The 19,322-nt window shown below is 44.4% G+C and overlaps 1 long non-coding RNA gene across 2 annotated transcripts in view; it reads left to right on the top strand.

Moving 5' to 3' along the window:
* Window positions 1–630: 630 nt before the first annotated feature.
* Window positions 631–19,322, top strand: part of LOC145540834 (uncharacterized) — a 28,831-nt gene continuing 10,139 nt past the window's right edge. The window contains exons 1-4 of one of the 2 annotated variants that reach the window (XR_014078573.1): window positions 631–874; window positions 1,571–1,669; window positions 4,282–5,068; window positions 13,912–14,020. This is a non-coding gene — a long non-coding RNA (uncharacterized LOC145540834). Of the gene's footprint in view, window positions 875–1,570; window positions 1,670–4,278; window positions 5,328–13,911; window positions 14,021–19,322 lie in introns of those variants that run through there. The other variant, XR_014078572.1, reaches the window with a different exon arrangement.

The following is a 19,322-nucleotide window of genomic DNA, read 5'->3' as shown; positions in this document are numbered from 1 at the left end:
CATACAGCAACAGACTTAGTGCAGCCAAAAAATTTAAAAAGTGAATAAACAAATAAATTAAAAAAAACATAGGAAGGAAAGAAGATAGAGACCTGAGCAGATGGTTTGAGCCCCTGTCTCCACCAGTCCCTGATGCCAAGTCCCCCTCCCTGTATTTTCCAGTTCTGTGGGTCAACAGATCGTTACATCTTTTGTTTGGGGTCTTTTGTGTTCTGTCCCTTGCAAGAAAAGCTTCTGCTTAAAACAAGCTGCTACAAAGGAGAAGAACCAACCTCCAGAAAGGAAGTGAGGACTGGGATGGAGAAGCCTCAAAGCTGAAATGCCAGAACAGTATCACCAGTGGGGGCTCCCAGCTCTCAGCTAGGCCAGATGCAAGACCCTGGCCGGGCCAGTCTATGAGACCTTCATGAGCCCTGCCCCACTGGGCCTGAGGAAATGAGCGTTTGCACCTACATCTGGCTAATCCAGCTATTTCTCTTATACTTGTTCCCTGACCAGCCCCTGTTGGCATTTGTTGTGGGAGATCCTTGGTAAAATGTAATAACAATTCAGAATTCTAGAATCATAGAGACATTCAATCCTAGAATCATAGTCTTAGACACTTAGAATTATAGGATCTTAGCATTCATTACTTCATTCAATAAATATTTCCCTAATGTCCTCTTTGTGGTGGGCATTGAGCTGGGTACTAGAAATACAGGGCTGAAGAAGGCATGTATGATTTCTACCTTCATGGATGGTACATTATGGAATTACAGAAACTCAGAGTTAAAGGGACTCACTGGAATTTCTTAGCTTCATCTTTTTAACTTCCCAGAGGAGGAAAGAAAGTTCAGGATTATGGAGGGACTGATCTGGGAGGAGAAGTTAGAAGGTAGGTGAACATAGAAGATTGTTTTGATCCTGGGAAGAAATCGGGGTGCAGGAGAGAGCATGGTCCATCCTCCACTGCAAGACTGTGGTCCCCATATCCTTCTCACTATCTGCCTTTGCCTCAGGCATCTGCCCCAGTATGAGTTGCTACCCAAAGGCCACTTTGGAAGGAGGGAGGAGGGAATAGGATTAACCCTACCATTGCTGCTGGTAACAGACTTCCCCAGACAATGAGGAGTCTAGCCGCTGCTCCACCCACCCCTGCTGGCTCCTCCACCTCTGGGACACTCACCTGTGAGTTCAAGTCACCCAGGTTTGGGGACTGATGGATCTCTATGTGGGTCATAGGAGGAGACTCCAGGCAGTGGATGTCTTGGATGATCCTCATGGGGGCCAAGCGCAGCCCCTACTGCCCATCCTGTTTTCTCCAGGAAGATGACTGAGTCCACCTCTGTCCAAACCATCTTTTCTTTAAACACTAGAGAGAAAGTTATCCCAGGTTATATTTTTAAAACTTAATTACACAATCACTTCAACAAAACAAACGATGCGGGTTTTAATGTTTACTTTCTTAGCTATAAGTGTGAGAGTTTATTTTTATAAAACAAAAAGTGAATGGGCTCTTTCAGCCGAATCAGCTTAAGGAACTGCAATTATGTAATGTGCCAAACTTATTTTTGTATATTTCATTTTGCAGAATGGTTCATGCATATGGTTGAAAAAAATAGTATAGAGAGGCTGATAATGAAAAGTAGTGGCCTCTTGAACTTCTCACCCCGAGTTCTGCTTGTCAGAGGTAAACCAATTTTAACTTGTTTAGCTGTTTCTCTTACTGGTTTCCTCATAAAGCTAAATGATATGTTTGTACCACCATCTTCTGGCTTCATGCTATGATGAGTGGGGCTTTAGCTCATTCTACCAGCCAGTCTCCCCTTCTGCCAACATTATTATATTTTTAGTTCTTCATTTGGTTACCTTGGAAACTTTAAGCAATGAGCTCATACATTTCTTTCTGTAAAAATAATGTTATAAGTTTTAAGGTAAAGTCATTAATATTTATTGGCCTGCGGAACCAGAAAATATAGAGGAAGAGCTCATTTCATTGGTGACTGGATCTGGGGCTCTATCTCCTGCCTTCAGTCTCCTCTCTCTATGTCCTTTGTTCTGACCTCATTCTCAAGCAGGCTTTCTGCAACCTGTGGGGAAGATGGCTTAAGCCATTTGGCCTTTGCAATGAAATGTTCTGCCTAAACACAACACTGTACATCAATTGTTATTGTTGTTCAGTCACTAAGTTATGTCAAATTCTTTGTGGCCCCATGGACTATAGCATGCCAGGCCCCCCTGTCCTCCACTATCTCCCAGAGTTTGTTCAAATTCATGTCCATTGAGTCCATGATGCTATCTAACCATCTCATCCTCTGCTGCCCTCTTCTCCTTTTGGCTTCAATCTTTTCCAACATCAGGGTCTTTTCTGATGATTTGCTCTTCACATCAGGTGGCCAAAGTATTGGAGCTTCAGTATCAGTCATTCCAATGGATATTCAAGGTTGATTTCATCTAGGTTTGACTGGTTTGATCTCTTTGCAGTCCAAGGAACTCTCAAGAGTCTTTTCTAGCACCGCAATTTGAAAGCATCAATTCTTTGGCACATCTGATCATGACTACTGGAAAAACCATAGCTTTAACTATAGTGGCCTTTGTCAGAAAATTGAGGTCTCTGCTTTTTAACATGCTGTCTAGGTTTATCATAGCTTTCCTTGCAAAGAGCAAGCATCTTTTAATTTCATGGCTGTAGTCGCCATCTGGAGTGATTTTGGAGCCCAAGAAAAGAAAATCTGTCACTGCTTCCACTTTTTCCTCTTCTATTTGCCATGAAGTGATGGGACCAGATGCCATAAACCAACTATGTGTTCGGTCACTTCAGACATATCTGACCCTTGTTGACCCCATGGACCATAGCCCACTGGACTTCTCTGTCCATGGAATTTTCCTGGCAAGAATACTGGAGTGAGTTGCCATACTCTGCTCCAGGGGATCATCCTGACCCAGGGATCAAACCTGCATCCCCTGCGTTGCAGGCGAATTTTTTTTTTTTTTTTAACCACTGAGCCACCGGAGAAACATAAATCAACTATACTCTAATATTTTTTTTTTTTTTAAAGAAAACTTCTCCCTGAAATAAGTCACACTCAAGGATCAAAACCATATTCTTAATGGGAAGTGAGCTCTAGAACTAAGATATGCAGTGTGATTGCCAAGGCCAACCTTGTAGCATACAACCTTGTGACACTTTTCTGTTAAGCTCTTACTTTGTCCTGGGACCCAGGGACTACAGTGTAAGTCAAGGTTACCACAGTCTCTGACCTTATGGAGCTCATAGTCTAGTTTGGCAGACAGATACTAATTATGTCATAAATTAGTGTGAATTCACAACCTTAATAGATACTATAAGAGTGATGGGTGGAAAGATGGAGTGCTATGAAGACATATAGATAGGGAGTTTGACCTTATCACAGAAGGTCAGAGAGGACATCTTTGAGGGGCTGATGGGTGAGCTGGGATTAAAGGATGAGGGGTGTGTTGTGGAAAGTGGGGATCAAGAGAGCACTGCAAGCACAAGGAGCAGCCTGTGAAAAGGTCTGTGGCAGGAAAAAGAGTGTCACTCACAGGGGATGAAGATGCCCAAAGATATGAGGGGAGAGAAGCTGTTAGGTACCATCTCAGGAAGGGAGGGGTCTGGCTGATCAGTGTCTCTCAGGCCAACAGAGTGGGTCTGTTCTTTTTCCTAAAAGAAGGGGAGCCATGGAGCAGTGCAGGGAGGGCCAGAGAAAGGAAAGAAAGTTACCAGTCATGTATTCTGAGAGCATTCCTTTTCAACCATGTTGGGAAAACATTGCAGTAGAGAAGTAACCTGGGAGCTCTTGCTGGGAACAGTTGCTACTGGATAAACACCCAAGATAAATAAGAAGCTCCTGTCTGTGCCGGCTGCATTTGCCCCCAGAGCCAGCAGACACAAACCACTATTGTTTGGAAGAATTCAAAATGGCTATAAAATAGCTTTTAATAATGTCCAAGATACAGGAAATTTCCTGGCGATCCAGAGGTTAGGACTCCACGTTTTCACTGTGGAGGGTCCAGGTTCAATCCCTGGTTGGAGAATTAAGAACCCACAAGTCACATGCATGGTACAGCCCAAAATAAAAAATAAAATGTTTTCCACGATAAAATCCACAATTACTAGAAATGTAGCAACACAAACTAGAATCAGGGAAAGGACTGGTAGTGGAGAACAATCTCAGGATGATCCAGATGTTAGAACTATAAACAAGTGTTATAACTAAACTCATGATGGTAAAAAAAAAATGTTCAGAATAATGAATAAAAAGATTTTTTTAACCCCAGCAGGGAAATAAAACTATAAAAATGAACAAAGTGGAAATTACAGAACTAAAATACACAATATTTAAAAAATCAATAGATGGATTAATGGAAAAGTGAAGACAGAAGAAAGAACCAAGAAATTGAAAATGCATCAATAGAAATTTCTAATCTAAAGGATATAGAAACAGGAATTATTTTTTAAAGTCTCAGGAATCCATAGAATAATATTGAAAGAAAAATACAATGCACATGGAACTTCAGCCCTAGCAAGATGTGTGTGTATGCACACATACGCATGTGTTTGAAAGGTAGAAGAAACTATTTCAATAAATGTTGGCTGGAATTTCCTCACATTTGGTGAAAGACAAATATTTACAGATTTATGAAGTTTAACAAACCCCAAGCAGAATGAACTCAAAGGTAATTACATCCAAATGTATCATAGTCAAACTTCTGAAAGTCAAAGTTGAGAAAATTTTGAAAGCAGTTAGAGAAAAATGACATATTACATAGAGAAAAACAATTTGACTGGCTGCTGATTTCTAGTGAGAAGCAATGGAGATCACATGACAATCCAGTTACATCTTTAAAGCATGGTCAGTCCAGAATTGTATATCCAGCACAAATATCATTCACGACCAAAAGTGAAATAAGGACATTTTCAGATAAAAGAAAACTAAGGGAATTTGTTACCAGCAGAACTGAACTATGAGAAATACTAAATAAAGTTCTTTAAGCTGAAGGAAAGTGAGGCCAGATGGAAATTTAAATATTCAAGAAAATATTGAAGAACAGCAGAAATGAGAAATGTGTGAGTATAAAAGAACTATATATTTTTTCATTTTATTTTCTTAAAATACATTAGATTATTTAAAGCAAAAATACATCATACTGCATTGTGGAATTTATAATGTATGTGGATGTAATACATATGACAAATATTTCACAAAGGATGAGGAAGGACAGAAAATGAACTTACACAGATGCAACGCTAGAAGGCGCAGATGTGTTTTTTAATCTTTAGATCAATCACTTAAAAAAAAAACCAATACAAATAGGTATAGCTAAAATGTCAATGTGTGTGCATGTTAAGTCATTTCAGTCGTGTCCGACTCTTTGCAACCCTATGGACTGTAGCCTGCCAGGCTCCTCTCTCCATGGGATTCTCTAGGCAAGAATACTGGAGTGAGTTGCCGTGCCCTCCTCCAGGGGATCTTCCTGACCCAGGGATCGAACTTGCATCTCTTATGTCTCCTGCATTGGCAGGTGGGTTCTTTACCAGTAGTGTTGCCTGTGGTGGTTTAGTCACTAAGTCATGTCTGACTCTTGTGACCCCATAGACTGTAGCCTGCCAGGCTCCTCTTGTCCATGGGATTTCCCTGGCAAGAATACTAGAATGGGTTGCTATTTCCTTCTCCAGGAGATCTTCCTGACCCAGGGATCGAACTCAGGTCTCCTGCATTGCAGTGCTGCCTGAGAAACTCAAAAATGTCAATAGATAAATAAAAATGAAATTCTGAAAGATCGATTTAACTAATTCAAAAGAAGACAGGAAAGGAGAAATAGAGGGACAAACAACAATAAACCCAGAAGAGATGCACACAAAGCCAGTAGTAAAATGCTAACCCTTGGCTCAACCACATCATAGTTATGGTCAGTATTAATATGCCAATCACACTAATCAGCAGAGCCCTCCTTTCCTCTTTCCTTCCATTTGTTTCTTACAACCCTCCCTAGGAGGTAACCAAAGATACAATTCTGTCCCTCTTTACTGATAAGAAAAATACATGGCTCAGACAGAGGCAGTGACCTGCCTGAGGTCACACAGGTCATTGGCAGAGTCCAGGTGGGAAGCTCAGGCTCACGCTGGCTTTCACTGGGCTTTGCTGCACACCTACCCCCAGCTCTGATATGAGGGAGATTTGGAGGGTGGTCAGAGGCTTCATGCTTCTACCCTGAATCTCTCTCTTGCTGGGACACAACACTGAGCTGCCCATGTTCCAACTTGAATAACGAATAGAAAAGAATGAATCTCAATCAGAGAAGGACAAAACCTTGTTGAGAGGGACTCAGAGTCCAGACAGGGGAGGATGATGAGAACAGGGACCTGCTCCCGGGGGATGAACTCCTGGCTCCAAGAAAACCTACAGAGGAGACGGTGGGGTAGAAACTAATAAGGCTGACAGCAATCACAGAACATGGCAGGAGGCACAGTGCAGGGAGTTGCAGGCATCTTTTATGTGTATGTGTCCCCCAATAAGCCTAAGAGGTAAGGGCCACAATCCCATTGTACAATGAGAAGAGTGAGGCCGGAGGGGGAAACAGCTCCAGGGTGGTGACAGGGTGATGGGGGGAGGGGGTGCGGCAGTTAGGGTGGGAATGCAGGACCAGGTCTCTGCCCAGTGACTCATCCTCCCCACCTGCAGGCAGTGGCTCAGAGGATGGGCAGGGCCTGGAGAACTTGGTGTGTAGGTCTGTTTCTTTCAAGACAGAACCACCCTGAGATGTGCAGGAGGTAGTGAGCACGCTGCTGTGAAGGGGTTGGAGCAGAGCCTGGGAAACAAGCTCCTAGGGCTGCTGGGATTGACAGTGTGTCCAGGGAAGGGACCAGCAGGTCCTGGGTTCATTCTCAGCTCTGACTTCCTCCTAGGTGATTTGGGGGCAGGTCATTTGGGGATGGCTCAGATGGAGGCAACCTGAGCAGGTGCTTTACCCACCCACATGAACTCACTGAATCTTCAAAACAATACTGCGAGGAAGGCATGACCATCCTCCCCATATTACGGATGCAGAAACTGGGGTCCAGCATGGTTAAGAAGCTTGCCTGGTCATATATAGGGGAGGGGTGCACCCCAGATTCATGTCCAACCAGGCTGACTCCTGGCTCCAAACCTGTCACCACCCCCATCCTGCTGCTCCTGTGATAGTGACAACAGCCAACACGTGCTGAGCTCCTCCTACACGAAGGGGCGGGCAAGGCCAAGTGCTTACAGGTCTGATCTCATCAAATCTTCTCCTCCACACTCCTAGCTGACTACTCTTTCCAAAAAACTTTTTTACATGTACACACTGCTATATTTGTTTTTATTTATTTATTTTTGGCTATGCTGAGTCTTTACTGCTGCATGCACGCTTCTCATTGCAGTGGCTTCTCTTGTGGAGCACAGGCTCTAGGCATGCGGGCTTCAGTGGCTGTAGCAAGCAGGCTCAGTAGTTGCAACTTACTGGCTCTAAGGTGTGCAGGCTTCAGTAGCTGCTGCACAGGAGCTCATTAATTATGACTTGAGGGCCCAAGTGCATGCAGGCTTTAGCAGTTGTGGCTTGCAGGCTCAGTAGTTTTGGCTCCCGGGGTCTAGAGCACAGGCTCAGTAGTTGTAACACACGGGCTTAGATACTCCACAGCATATGGAATCTTCCCAGACCAGGGATCAAACCCGTGTCTCCTGCATTGGTAGGCAGACTCATCCACTGTGCCAGCAGGGAAGTCTCCTAGATGACTACTTTTTGCTGCATCTTTTTGCTCACATCTTTTGCCCTAAGAACAGACAGGAGGCTGAGGTTCAGAGCGATCAAGGGTCGCTTAGGGTGAGAGAGGCAGAGATAGGACTGGAACTCAGGCCAAGCTGAATGCAGAGTCTGTTCTGTCAGTGACATCAGGTCTTGATCCCTGTGACTCCAGGGCTCAGCACCCAGGTGGTTGGGAGGGAAGCTGAAGAACACTGGGAGTGTGATGTGCTTCCTTTCATGGGGAATCTGCATTTCAGAAGAATTCTCTGTCAAAAGTAACGCTTCCTTCATGACTCCCCCATGCTCATGGTGGAGACCCAGGGGTCTGGCAGGTAGTGGCTGTGGAAACATTCCCCCTCCCAGAGATGCTGAGTGTGACCCTTGAGTCCTGTGGAGCTCTCTCACACTGACACAGGTGTGGACAGTATGCCCAGAGCCAGGTCCTCAGAACTGGGTCCACCTGCCCCAAGAGAGGCCCTGAAGGTTGCCTCTAGGCTGACCCCTCAGGGGGAACCTGGGTTTAGTAGATTGGTGCTATGCTGGCTGATCCTAATACTGAGCCCATACTTGGAGAAGCTCTGGAATTTTCTCGGCACCTCCATAAACTCCAGGAGTTTGGCCAGCCTTGGGAAGGCCCTTCTGCTCTCCCTGGCTGGGACTGGCCAGGCCCAAGCATTTCTGAAGGAATGGTAGCCAAAATCATTCTGTGTGGAGGACACGGAGTCCCTAGGATCCAGGATAAGCAAATTGTCCTTAAACATAGCTTTTGTGGGCCAAGGTCCCAGATTCCTGCTGAGTGGGCAGAGACTAAACTAGTCTTGGAAGCAGAGTGGAGGGGGTGGCTGAGAACACAGGCATGATGATAAACCTCATTCTTATCACAGCAGATTCTCAATCAATGCCTAGACCAATGTCCCTGCAGCTCTGAGATACTGTGAGTCAATGAACTCTGAAATTTAGAACTTGATACTGGTCAGACCTCGAGGGATCGGGGACAGTATCCTCCTGGAGACTCTCAGTTCCCTAATGGTTCCAGTGACCTCTGGACACTTTAACTCCTGGCATGGCAGAAATGCACCTGCAACAGAAGGATCTCAGCCAATGAGCCCTCTTATGAGGAATGTGGATCCTGCTTCCTCTTTACTGTGACTCTATCTCTGATGGTTGATCTGGGTCAGGGAATGGGCTTCAGGCCGCCTGGGTAGGGGATTCTGGGGTCCAAGACACCGAAAAGTGGTCTAGACTGGTGATATGTCATGCAGCCTCCAGATGGGCCTATCACCCTTTTGGTTCCAGTGATTCCTGATGCCATAAGGAGGGCATGGACAGAGCAGTGTCCTCTACAGTGTGGGACCCATGGCACAACCTCTTGCCCAGGACTGAGGATGGTATAAAATCCAAGTCTGTTCCATCTGCCAGGTCATCTGTTTGGTTCCGCAGTGGGAGGGACCCAAGAGGCTGGAGCCAGACATTAGGGAGAGTGACACACACAGACCTCATGCCAAGGTCACGGACAAAGGTCCAGAGTTAGAGTCTGGAACCCCAAAGTGGAGTTGGCTGGAGAAGGGTCCTGGGCTCAAGGGGGCTGTACAGGTGAGAGGTGCAGGTGGGGCCTTACCTGGCTGCATCATGGAGCTGAGGCAGAGTGGAAAGATCACATTTCCTGCATTGCTTTCTCTGATTTCTCAATTTGAAACTGAGGCCATGGGCAACAGCAGGTAAGAGGCAGGTAATTATAGACAGCTCTACAGCAAAGCAATTCAAGCCCCCACCTTCCTGGCCCCATGAAATGTCTGGGCTTACACACATGCAGAGTCATATTTTATGCTTTAAATGAGTATGTTTGTAGGAGCTGCAACTTCCTAGGAGTTCATGAATTTCCTAGAATCATCACTCTTTTGAGATCTTCCATGAGACAGAATAATGAGCAAGAGAGACTCATTTAACAGAAAACAAAAGGAAGGAAAAAAGAAATAGTTCATACAATGTAAATTCCGCTTTTACATGAAGTGTCTTAAAGAATTGGCTGCATTTTCCCAAATTGCTGGTAAGGAGGGAGTGACAGTCTGAGTGGTTGGTCAGGGAACCAACCAATCTAGTCTCCTGTGCCTTTGAGGTGCCAGCACTGCCACCCCCTCATCTGCTCACACAGGGAGCATCTCATACTTGCCCCTCCACACTTACAGTTTTACCCTCCAAAGCCCCCTGTCCTGATGGACCCATCTGCCCCTTCCTCTCAGCTCTGACTTACCCACCCACTCACTGCTACCTTACCTGTTCAACTTCTTGCAGCTCTAGTCCTTCCCATCTTTGGTGCTGACTCAGCTTCACCTTCTCCTTCATTCTAAGAAAACTACCTTTCCTTGTCCAACCTGAACCCCAGGACATGCCTCCATCCAACCTAAATTCGGCTCCAACACCAGGCCTCACATAAAGATCACATTATGTTCAATTTAGACTCCACACAAAGGAAATTTAAAACCAGAACCCACACTGTAAGGTTCGGTTCTCAGGTTGTCAGTAACTATGGGACATTACTTTTTTCTTCTCCCTGGGCCAGCAACACATTTTGTCCAGGGATCACTCATTTCACATGAATAGAAACCCAGATGTGTTCTGCCATGGTTACATCTCAATGTATCCTCCCCACACATTTTCATCTATCTCTTTTCCAGCTTCCAGCCTCCCACTACTCTGGCCTATGAGTTCTCTCTTTCTTTGCATCCCTTATATTTCTGCACATTGCTTTCATTACAGCAAAATAGATTGTTGCAGAAAGCTTCGCAGAAAGTTCATATTCTCCAGCCCTGAAGGAGGGCTTTCCACCCTCCTTCAGCTTCTTCCAGCCTGAGACTAATTCCCCATTTTTCTAAACTCTAAGAGAAGATGGCATAGCACTTTTTTTGTGAGAGAAATTTCTTCCTCTGTGATCATTGTTGAAAAAAAATTGCACAGTGTGAGAATTGCGAGTAAAGTTTTATGTGGGACAAAAGGACTGCAGCCTAGGAGACAGCATTTCAGATAGCTCTGAGAAACTACTCCAAAGAAGCAATGAAAAGAGCCAGGTTATATAGAAGTTTTGCAACAAAAGACAGGTAATCTGAACATGAAAAGATTATTGTTAATTAAAGAAAACCAGATAGCCCAAGTTAAGCAATTTAGCTCTGTTCTATGCATTTTTGTCGTTCAGTCACTAAGTAATGTCTGACTCTTTGCGACACTATGAACTACAGCATGTCAAGCTTCCTTGTCTCTCACTGTCTCCAGGAGCTTGCTCAAACTCACGTCCATTGAGTCAGTGATGCCATACAACCATCTCATCCTCTATCTCTCTCTTCTGCTCTGCCTTCAATCTTTCCCAGCATACGGTATTTTCCAATGAGTCCGTTCTTTGCATCAGGTGGCCAAAGTATTGGAGCTTCAGCATCGGTCCTTCCGATGAATATTCATGGTTGAATTCCTTTAGGATTAGGTTTAATCTTGCTGTTCAAGGGACTCTGAAGAGTCTTCTCCAGCACCACAATTCAAAAGCATCAATTCTACGGTGCTCAGCCTTCTTTATGTTCCAACTCTCATATCAGTACATGACAAATGGAAAAATCACAGCTTTGACTATATGAACCTTTGTCGGTAAAGTTATGTCTCTGCTTTTTAATATGTGGTCTAGCTTTTCATAGCTTTTCTTCCAAAGAGCAAGCATCTTTTAATTTTGTGGCTGTAGTCACCATCCACAGTGATTTTAGAGCCCAAGAAACTAAAATCTGTCACTGTTTCCACTTTTTCCCATCTATTTGCCATGAAGTGATGGTACTGGATATCATAATCTTAGATTTTTGCATGTTGAGTTTTAAGCCAGTTTTTTCACTCTCCTCTTTCACCTTCATCAAGAGGCTCTTTAGTTCCTCTTCATTTTCTGCCATTAGAGTGGTATCATCTGCATATCTGAGGTTGCTGATATTTCTCCAGGCAATGTTGATTCCAGCTTGTGGTTCATCCAGTCTGGGATTTCACATCATGTACCTTGCATATCAGTTAAATAAACAGGGTGACAGTGTACAGCCTTGACGTACGCCTTTCCCAGTATTGAACCTGTCCATTTTTCCCTGTCTGGTTCTTCGAGACCCTTTGGATTGTAGCATGCCAGACCCCTCTGTTCGTGGGATTCTCCAGGCAAGAATGCTGGGATGGATTGCCATGCCCTCCTCCAGAGGATCTTCGTGACCCAGAAATCAAGCCCATGTCTCCTGTTGTCTCCTGTATTGCAGGTGTATTCTTTACCTGCTGAGCCATCAGGGAAGCCCTGTTCTATGTAAGGGGAGATACAAGAGTGTGGGCTCACTGACATCACTCCTTTCATATGTGCCTCAGCTATCTGGGGCCTGAATCCTGTGTTTTCACATCCTGAACTTCCTCTCTGTTCACCACCTCACCCTCTGTAGTAACTGCAATCACTGGTGACTGTCACATTCTTGTTTATTAATATGGCAGGAAACATTCCATTTCTCATCATCAGTGTGGTTCTCCATGAAAGGGGTGTTGCAATGAAAAAGAAAAAAGAGGAATGAGTTTTCTTTTCCTGAGAACAAAGAAGATAAAGAGAACAGTGAGAAGGCCTGAACATTCCTGGTTTTTTCTTTAACTGTTCCTGTAATCTATACCTAAAAAGTGCTTTTCTGTCCCCAAACTCTGCATGAGCTACATTTTGCACCCATTATCCTTTGACTCTATGCTAATTACATCCTGTATCTGGTGCTTACTTTACAGCACTCTCTCTGCAAATCATCTCTTGTAGTTTTTTTTTTTCTTTTTACATATCAGAAAGAAGGGGCAGGGCCACTGGGCTGCCAGACTCAATTACTGGGCTACTGACATCAGCCTATGACTGTTTTTGAAACAATGCAAGAGGAAGAAGAATGCAAGATTCTTATACCATTGTTCCTCATCACAGACCCCTGACTGCAAGCCCTCATCTTATATATGCCCCTAGACCCCTCATGGTGGTGGGTGGGGGGGGCTTCTTTCAGCATTAGCCTATTGTGCTCCCCTCTCTGCTGGCTAAGAATTAAAGCCACCTTTCTATTTCCTTCAAACTCTGTTTCCATATTTTTTATTTGGCTTTGGTGGGCAGAGATTTTGGTCAACAACAGGGGCCCACTTACCATAAACATACTCCTCATGTGGACTGGTAGGTAAGGTCGCATGTTAACCATTATAGTAACAGTGATGAGTACTAGAATCACTGGGTCTGGCCACTGAGCTGAGTTCTGTTCAGACACTGTTTCTTCCAACAGCCCTAGGAGGTGTGTGATGACTTTCTAGTGTGCCAACCTGGACACAGCTTTGCTCCCAGAATTTCCTTTCACTTGCATTTCCTGTTAGGATGGGCACAAAGGAGGTTCCCTCATGAAAGCTGGCAGACCAGGGACAGGGGCCACACTGTAGCACCACACACATTGCTGCCTCTTTGCTGATTGTCAGTGGGAAGCAAGTTGAGCCTCCAATTTCTGTTCTCCTCAGATCTTCCTTCAGTTCTCTGACTCATGGGTCAGGTGTATGTGTGTGTTCAGCTCCATGACAAAGGGTCCCAGTTTCTGTAGATATGCTTGTCACCACGATCAGAGTCAACAAAAACAGACACGTTTTCAGCCCATCCTCATGGGCTTCCATCCTGCTTGTGATTTCCCCTTCCCGACTGTCTGCTTGTGGACATTGGGCTCCAGAATCAGATGTGCAGATAGCCTTTCTTAGCCAGCTTCACTGTTACTGCAGAAGTTGCTTCCCTCTGATAAATTCCTTAGTACACATACACACATACATGCACACACACACACACACACATATGAAATTGGCTACAGGTTCTGCTTCTCTGCCTGCAATACCTGCGATGCCTGCAATGCGAGAAACCTGGGTTCAGTCACTAGGTTGGGAAGATACCATGGAGAAGGAAATGGCAACCCACTCCAGTGTTCTTGCCTGGAGAATTCCATGGACAGAGGAGACTAGTGGGCTACAGTCCTTAGGGTTGCAAAGAGTTGGACACTACTGGAGCGACTCACACACACTGATTCTCTGGGTGAACTCTGATACAAAGTGGTATTGACTTAAAAAATATTCACAACCTAAAAGTTGGGAGTTATGTTTTCTTAGGTGAGAATTCTTAGGACTTCAAGATGGCATCATAAATAACCCCCAGAGAACTGCTTTGAGGAGGCCAGGGAGAAGCCATGTTATATAGAAGTTTTGCAACAAAGGGCAGGTATGTAGTGCTTTTCTATGTATGGGAAGATGCAAGGGTCTGGGATCTCTGAAATCATTTCTTTGATAGGCACTTCAGCTATCTGGGGCCAATTTCCTGAGTTCCTCAGGGCTCACCCTAGGGAGTGGCTGTAGTCTGATGACTGCTAGATAGCAAGTAATCTTCTCCTTCCTGAGTTCCCTTAGGGGAGGGAACACTGGAGGGCTGCAATCACTGATGACTGTGACATCCTTGTTTATTGGTACGGCAGGAAATATTCCATTTCTCAGTGGAAACTATTAATATCCCTGTTCTACAGATGGGGACACTGAGGCATTTAATTCTAGTTTCACAGGTCCAAAGATGGAGAGGAATTTTTCCCCAAGGTGTATCATTACCAGAATCTCACCAGATTTCTGATATCAATTATTTTAATCCTGAGATTTGGGGCTTTTGAGTTGATGAGATTTAGATGAGATTTTTCACTATCTGTTGATATTGTAAATTGATTGAGACTTTTGGGGATGTTGGGATGGAGTGAACGGCTTTCACATATAGAGTAGACATGAATCTTTAGGGGGCAGGGGACAGATTGCAACAGGCAGAATAAGAGCTGGCCAAAGATATCCTCATTCTAATGCCCGGAACTTATAAATATGTTACCTTACATGCCTAAAAGGACTTTGCAGATGTTACTAAATTAGGGATCTTGGGATGGGGAGACTATCCAGGATTTTCAAGGTTGGTCCAATGTAATCACAAAGATCTTTACGAGAGAGAGAGAGAGGCAAGTGAGTCAGAGGAGATGTGATGACAGAATTAGATTGAATGATGCAGGGCCATGAATCAAGACATGTGGGAAGCCTGTAGAAGATGGAAAAGGCAGGGAAAGGTCAACTTAAAAATAGTCATAACCTAAAAGTTGAAAGTTATGCTTTATTTGGCAAAGAATTTTAGGACTTAAGCCTGGGAGGTAGCATCTCAAGTAGTCCTGAGAGAACTCTTCCGAGGAAGCCAGGGGAGGAGATAGTTTATATAGAAGTTTTGTAACAGAGCAAGTAATCTGATCATCAAAAGGTTATTGTTAATTAAAGAAAACCAGATATTTCAAGTTAAGGAATTTAGTGCTTTTTTATTTATGGGAAGATGCAAAAGTCCAGGCTCACTGAAATCCTTAGTTTGATATGCATCTCAGCTATCTGGGGCCAGTATCATGCATTTTTCGCACCCATCCCAGTCCATTTTAGTTCACTGATTCCTAAAATGTCAATGATCACTGTTGCCATCTCCTGTTTGACCACTTCCAATTTACCTTGATTCATGGACCTAACATTCCAGGTTCCTATGCAGTATTGTTCTTTTCAGCATAGGACTTTACTTCCATCACCAGTCACATCCACAACTGGGTGTTGTTTTTGCTTTGGCTCCATCTCTTCATTCTTTCTGGAGTTATTTCTTCACGGATCTCCAGTAGCATATTGGGCACCTAGCAACCTGGGGAGTTCATTTTTCAGTATCATACCTTTTTGACTTTTCATACTGTTCATGGGGTTCTAGAGGCAAGAATACTGAAGTGGTTTGCCATTCCATTCCAGTGGACCATGTTTTGTCAGAACTCTCTACCATGACCCGTCCGTCTTGGGTGGCCCTACATGGCTTGGCTGATAGTTTCATTGAGCCATGTACACCAGCCATGAGTACTTCAATATGCATGGCTTAATTTTGGAGACAAGCATATGCTACTGGCAGGATCAACCAGGTAGGTAAGGGAGCACAAGAAGTCTGGCCTGCTGGAAGCCGGGCCATGGGCAACATGCGGACATGAGATGGCAAGCTGGAAACCCAGGAGGTGAGGACGGGGCAGGAAGGCGCTCACCGGGGGTCCAACGAATCCACCCCACCCATGGTGAGGATGCCTGACCTTGCATGCTCAGTCCACAAGGGGAGGGGTGCAGCACACTGCCATGGCAGGCTGGAGGAATGGGAGCGGGGTGGGGGAGGGCGATGAAACAACCCACCCCCTCAATGCCTCCTGGCGTCGCTGGCGGCCTCAGGAGCGGGCCCGGGACGCGGAACTGGCTATGTCAGGGACGGCCGACACGCCCTAGCGTCCGTCCACCCGCCCAGGTGACGGCGGTGCAGACCCTGCGGCTGGTCCACGGTGGTTGGCTGGATACCAGACCCCGCGATGGGGTGAGCACATCAGAGCGGGGCACGACAGGGAGCGGGGCACGGGCACTCCCCCTCGACCAGCAAGCAACGACATTGGCGGACACACGGTGGCGATGGGCAATGAAGCGGGTCCTCTGCGGGCCCAGGAAGAGAGACGCACCAGGGTGCAGCCCTGGGGATCAGCAGCAGGGGAACGGATGAAGTGGAAGGATGGATGAAGAGGGGCACTAATGGGGCGTGGCCACACAAGGCCAACGTCGCAGAAGACGTGCCAGTGGCACAGAACCGGCAGTGGAGGTTGGGTGGCCCCTCGCCACTGCAAGGGGCACCAGGGCAGATTCAAAACAACCCAGAAACGAGTGGAATAAATACTATAGTACTACATGATTCACAGTTGGATGAATATGCAGATGCCAAAGTAAGAAGGCTGTAGAGGGCTAACTATGAGACTCGAGCATCCGTGGATTTTGGTATCTGTGGTGGATCCTGAAACAAATCGCTCTTGGATACTGAAGGAGGAGTGTACACGTGAGATATATACATAAACATATATAATCCAATACATTTTTGCTATTATTTATCATTTTTATTTTGGACAAACTGTTATCTGTTAGATCAATGAAAATGGGAATAATAAAAGATGTTATCTTGCCTTCACTTTTTCCTTGATTCTTTTCCTTTCCTTATGTAGATCCATTTCTGACCTATATTATTTTCCCTCTCTCTAAAGAACTTCTTTTTAACACTTCTTGCAAGGGAAGTCCAGTGACAACACATTCCTTCAATTTTTGTTCATCTGAAAAATTCTGTATCATTTTGAAGGATAATTTTACAAAGTATAGAATTCTAAGTTGGTGCTTTTTTCCCTCAACACTGTATATCTGACTCTGCTCTCTTCTTGCTTGCCCGGCTGCTAAGGAGTTGGATGTAATTCTTGCCTTGGCTCCTCTGTAGGTAAAGTGATTTCTCTTCCCTCTGGTTCCTTTCAAGAATTTTTGTTTACCTTTTTTCATTTCCCGTAATTTGAATATGACACGTGGAGGTGTAGTTTTTCGTTTTTTGTTTTGGCTTTTACATTCAATACATGGTGTTCTGTGAGCTTCCTGTACCTGCAGTTTGGTGTCTGACATTAGTTCAGAGAAAGTTTCAGTCATTATTATTTCAGATAGTTCCTCTGTTCCTTTCTCTCCTCCTTCTCCTTTTGATATTCCCATGATGTATATGTTACACCTTTCATAACTGCCTCTCAGTCCTTGGATCTCTCTTCTTTTTTTTTTTTTTTTTTGAGCCTTTGTTCTCCTTCCTTTTTGTTTTTTGAGGATTCTGTTGATAGATTATCTAGCTCAGAGAGTCTGTCTCAATCTGTGTCCACTCTACTAATAAGTCCAGTAAAGGCATTCTTCATTTTGATTACATTGTTTTCTATCTCTAGCATTTCTTTTTGGTTCTTTCTTAGGATTTCCATCTCTCTGCTTACATTGCACTGTGTTCTTATATGCTGTCTACTTTATCCTTTGGAGCCCTCAGCATATTAATCATAATTGTTTTCAATTCCCAGGCTGATAATTTCAACAAATCTGCCATGCATGTTTCTGATACTTTCTCTGTCTCTTCACTTTGTAGGATTTCTTTTCTTTCTTTCTTTTTTTTTCTTTTTTTTTTTTTTTGCCTTTTAGTATGCCTTGTAAGTTTTTCTTGGTAGTCAGTCATGATGTATGGATAAAAGAAACTACTGGTGATAGGCCTTTAGCAATGTAATGGTGGGATGTGAGCGTTATGGGAAGGGGATTGTTCTACAGACCTATGATTAGATCTCAGTCTTTTAGTAAGCCTATGCCTCTGGACTATCAACTTCACAAATGTTTCTAAGTACTTGTTCTCCCCTCTTAAGTGGGACAGGATGGCTAGACTGAATTTCCCTTTCCCAGGTCAGTTAGTCTCTGATAATACACTAGAAGGTTAGAGACCTGTTAACTAGTTTCCCCAGAGGGAAAACCTTGTTAAGTAGATAGAATAAAGTGCTCTGGATATTTCAGAATAATTCTTTTTCCCCTTTCCTTACTGGAAGCAAGAGGGGATTTTTCTCCAATATTTACTGTGGGAACCTAATCAATCTCCTGAAGGTAAATCTTAGAATATAGTGGGGATGCCATATGACTGGGCCCTCTGTGGTTTTTAACTCTTATTTATCAACACTGAGCCTCCAGTAATTCTTCAATTATGATTCAGGGCATCTTAATCTGGCACGGGTTATAGTGTGGTGTCCACCTGTGAGTCTCCGCTCTGATAAGCCATACTCCCTGTGTTTACGTGTCTCTCTAATTTTGGCTTAGAGAGGTAGCTATCCTATCTAATCACAGGGTAGCAAACACTTGTTTCCCCTGTGTCCTCCTCTCTCTTAAGGAAAATCATTGATTTTTCAGTCTGTTCAGTTTTCAACTTATTGTTGGGATCGATTCAGGGCTTCCAAGCTCTTTACCTGTGGAACCAATTTGGAACACCTTCAAGTGCTCTTAACCACATCATTGCGGGTCACACAGATGCTCCTGCACCAAAGAGGATCCCCTGTGGACACTACAAACACAGTCTTTGTTTCATAAATAAACACACATTCCTTGTGCACTGACAAAAGACCTTCATGTGTACATGGATGTATATACCCCTGTGTACACCACTGATGCCCTCCTCCTGCACGGAGTGGCCCCTGATCCCCGTGTGTTCTGGAACTAGCCTCACAAGGCTGCTTGTTGCCAGCTTAGTGGTGAACTCATTCAGTAAACCTGTGAACCCTCTTCTGAGAGACCCTGTTCCATGTCCAGAGGTGCTTTTGGTGAAATGTTCACTTATGAATACATTTTTCAGGTCTCCCCCACCCCAACCAACAGTGGTGTTCTGTAGGTACTAGCGAGACATGAGTTTTTCCTCTTCTTCCTTTTAATCTGATTTGCCCATTTACAAAGACCATAATAGAGAGTGGTCCGAGCCCCACAACTCCCACAAAAAAAAAGGAAGAAAAAGAAAGCCCTGACCTGCTAATTTCTGTGGTGCAAATATTCCCACCATGAGCAATTTCAAGTTACTGATGGTTTAACAACAGCTCTTAAAATTCCTGACTATTTAACATTTAGTTCTCAATGGGCTCTTATGAACC

This window comes from Giraffa tippelskirchi, chromosome 3 (assembly GCF_054371585.1).
Source record: "Giraffa tippelskirchi isolate mGirTip1 chromosome 3, T2T-mGirTip1v1.2.pri, whole genome shotgun sequence".
Taxonomy (NCBI): Eukaryota; Metazoa; Chordata; class Mammalia; order Artiodactyla; family Giraffidae; genus Giraffa; species Giraffa tippelskirchi.
This window is presented reverse-complemented; position numbering and strand designations above follow the sequence as displayed.